We start from the raw sequence: 4191 nt of genomic DNA on the forward strand, positions 1-4191 counted from the left end.
TTACCCTTATCCTTCTTTAATTCCATGGTCTCGAGTTTTTGGGTGAGATTAGCCACTTTAGCATTGATATCATCGTCCTCTTTCAGGAGATACATTCCGCCCGTCTCCTTGGATTGAGTCGGCCTATATGTTGTGCTTGATTTTGGGGAGATGTCCCATGATTGTGTGTTTTCAACAAGCTTGTCAAAATAATCCCACACATCATCAACACTTTTATTCATGAATTCCCCATTACACATTGTCTCAACCAATTGGCGCATGGAAGACGTCAGTCCATCATAGAAGAAATTCTTAATGCGCCACGTTTCAAAACCGTGTCGTGGGCATAAATTGACAAGATCCTTGAACCATTCCCAACATTGGAAGAATGTTTCATCTTCCTTTTGGGAGAAGTTCATGATCTACTTTCTAAGGGTGTTCATCTTATGGTAAGGGAAAAAATTCTTTATGAACTCCCTTGTTATGTCATTCCATCTACCAATAAATTGAGGATGTAGTGAATGCAACCACGCCTTAGCTTTCTGTTTCAAAGAAAAAAGGAAAGATTTTTAGCCTGACTGTGTCGTTAGACACGTTAGGAAAATATAGAGTGGTTATGATTTCATGAAACTCTTTCAAGTATAGATATAGATTTTCATATTCAAGCCCATGAAATTTTGGAAGGAGTTGGATCACCCCTGGCTTGATATCCATGTGTCCCGTATTTTCTGAAAAAACCATGCATGAAGGTGTACTCACCCCCGCCAGTTGTAAATAGTCTCATAAAGTATAAGGCGGGGGTGCTTGATGCACCTCATTCTCATCTTGGACTTCCTCAACCCGAGGTTGAGGTTGTCTTCCCGGTTGATTAACCGATTGATTGGCAGCCATCACTTCAATTAAATCTGAGGATCTCGAGTGGTGTCTAATCTTATGATGGATAGATAACCCCTCAAATAATCCTCCTTCACTCAAAAGACATTGAGTGTTGTCGCGGACCCACTTGGACATGAAACACTTTCAGCCCTCAATTTTAGATTCTAATCTAAACCTAAAAAGGAGGAAATAAGAATTCTAGAAAAAGAAAGGAAGAGAATTAGAAAGAAGTTACCAAATTGGAAGTTCCTAACTTAAGATCCTGAAAAACAAAACTAAAGAAATCAGTTTCTAAAAATAGAAATTCTAAAATTAGAAAGTTTCTAAAAACAGAAAAAGAAATCCCAGAATTAGAAAGTTTCTAAAAACAACAAACAAACCCTAATCTAAAAAAAGAAAGAAAGAAAAATTAGAAAGAGATTACCAAATGAGAAGTTTCTATATCAGGATCCTACAAAGCGGGAAAGTTAAGTTGGTTTCTAAAAAAAAAAAAAAGCAACCTGGTTTTTAAAAATAGAAAAGGAAAGTTTCTAAACCTAGCGTTAAAGAGCAAAGTTAGTTTCTAAAATAATTTAGAAAAACTCTAATCTTAAAAGTAAAAAATAGAAAAACCCTAATCTTAAACTAATTCCAAAACTAGCTAATCTCAGAAAAACTCAACTGTTAATCCCCGACAACGGCGCCAAAAACTTGTTCACAACCCCAAGTGTAGGGCCGCGATGTAGTTATAATCTCGGTGAGACTGAGGTCAAATCCACATGGACTAATCTTGTGTATTTATTCTGAGTGTAGTTAGAATCAAAACCAGGAAAAGATCTAACCTAAATCAGGAAAGTAGATAGTAATTGTGAGATGATGAATTTAGAAACTTAAGAATTTAAAGGTGGAAAACTAGGGTTTCCAGGGATCCACTTGCAGCTATTAGGTTGTTTTCTTATTTGATTCAAGGCACTCAATTGGAATTGAAGTCCTATCCTATCTAATTAGAAGATTCAATAAGATTCGATTTGAACTTCCATTGACCTAATTCTCAACGAATGAAAGTCGTGAGGATTGGAAGTGATTCCATCACCTAACCATGCCCAGGAGACTATGGTAGACAGTATACCGATCCACCTTGACGGAAATCCTGTTGTTCTCCATCGTCCCTTGGGCATGAATGGGTGATAGAATCCTCTCTATCTATGCCACAAACTCCAAACAAAAAAAGAAGATACTTCAAGTAATCGTAGATCTATTGTGATTTCAGTCGCAACAAACCATTAAACACTAAAAGTATTCCTTAAATATCAAACTAGAATCAAAGGAGTTCAACAATAACAAGAATCAAACAAGAAAAAACATCCCAACCATGCCACAAGCTTCACCCCTTAGCCCTAGCTAAGGGATCTAGCCAACCATAGACATGATTGTATTAAAAACCCTAGAAGAAAGCATGTAAAACTAAGGAGAAGGGAAGAAGAAATCTTGGGAAGTGGCTCCGTCTTTTTTCTATGCTCCTCCAAACCCTAGATATCCCAAAAAGTCCATAGGGAACCCACATTTATAGCCTTTTCCACATTGATTCGCAAAACCGTATCAAATTTATGCACTCTGCAATAGTTCTACGTAAGTCTTTGATGTCATCGAACAGCCTTCGATGTCATCGAAGAATGTATCCAATTTGTCCATCGACAAAACTTGATTTTCTTATAATTCTTCGATGTCATCTAACTGTGTTCGATTTCATCGAATATTGACTTCGATGTCATCGAACTGCCTTCGATGTCATCGAAGATTGCATCTAGTTTGTCTAACAACCAAACTTAATTTTTCTATAATTCTTCGATGTCATCGACTAGCCTTCGATGTCATCAAAAACTAGCTTCGATTCATTTAAGGCCTTCGATGACATCTAAGCTCAAATCCTGTGAATTTTTGCACTAATTTCTGCACCAATTTTTGCACTAATTTCTGCACTTCCTTCCTTTTCCACTTGATTTTCTTGAATCTTGGGGTCTTGAAATCTTCAATATTGGTCTCCAAAGATCCATTCTTTGCTTAATGATTCTTGAGCATTAAATCCATGCTTTTAACATTCTTTTCAATCCAAGCTCTAATATTCACCTTGTAACACAAACATATATAAAATATACCATTAAGCATTATCATGTTCATAAAACCAAGATGTAAATGGGAGATAATATGCAATATTTGACCCTCAACACTCATTTGGAAGGGGGGTGCGCAACAGATAAGGGCTCATCAGGGAGGGGGGAACATGCAACATGCTAGCATTCCTACTATCTTGTACATTTTTTTGTGCTCCAAAAGGTGCCTCCTTGATCATTCATTTGATTTGTTCATGAAATCAAAACGGAGGATCGATCTTCCTTTGTTGAAAAATCGCATTCGAATGGAGAATTGAAGAATCCTGCTCGAAGGACGCACTCAGAGGAATTGTAGTCGAAGGATCACACTTAAAGGAAGCGCTCAAAGGAAGCGATCAAAGGAATCGTGGTCGAAAGATCGCTCTTGAAGGAAGCGCTTGGAGGAACGGCGGTCGAATAGAGAATCGTGCTTGAATGGAAGACTGAAGAATCATGTTTGAACAAGGGACTGTATGCCCCCGTTCATAAGCATCCAAAGACTTCTTTTCTCTCAGAAATGCCAACTGGTCAAGCAAATACTCCAGCAGTGTAGTCAATAGTGACAATGATGCTTTCTCCAGGCAACATTCTTCTGCATCATGGTTGATTAGATCAGGGAATCAACTTTTAATGCAACTCCTACCATAGTTCCACGATATCTCTAGCTATTCCTGCATTGTTGGATGTCTTTTAATTAGGATATTCCAGAGCCATGAGTAATGATTTCTCCTGCCAAGTTAGCCAAGATTAGTATTTCAAGGTTATATAATTCTTTGATCCAATTTCATTGCATTGATAATTTAAAAATGCATTGACAATCTTAAAAAATAATATTCAAGTAAATGTATTGATGATTCTGAAATAATCATAATAGATTAATAATTATGAAATGACTGCAATTTAATATATATTTCAATAGAGTGTCTCTTTTCTTTTTCTTTTTCTTTTTAAAAACTCAAAATTTCTATATCATGTCAATTGTAAGACCCCATCCATTCCGTACCATTTTCTATGCATATGTGCACGATGATCGACACCCTTAGCTAGACCTGGATTGGCCGTTCATAGTGCACACCCAACTGACCGGAACCCCAAAACTTTAAAACCTATTTCATATCAACCGCCTCGTTGCCGCGATCATGTAGGTACAACCCGTGCGTCTGTACGACACTCCGTTAGTGAGATATGCCGTGAAGAATCGTTAGTG

At 37.3% G+C, this 4191-nt stretch overlaps 1 non-coding gene across 1 annotated transcript; it reads left to right on the forward strand.

Annotated features, from left to right (window-relative positions):
* Positions 1 to 309: 309 nt before the first annotated feature.
* On the forward strand, positions 310 to 416 carry LOC131222431 (small nucleolar RNA R71). The gene has a single exon (XR_009160039.1). It is a non-coding gene; the product is annotated as a small nucleolar RNA R71 (small nucleolar RNA).
* The last annotated feature ends 3775 nt before the right edge of the window (positions 417 to 4191 follow it).

The sequence above is a fragment of the Magnolia sinica genome, chromosome 1, assembly GCF_029962835.1.
Source record: "Magnolia sinica isolate HGM2019 chromosome 1, MsV1, whole genome shotgun sequence".
Classification (NCBI taxonomy): Eukaryota; Viridiplantae; Streptophyta; class Magnoliopsida; order Magnoliales; family Magnoliaceae; genus Magnolia; species Magnolia sinica.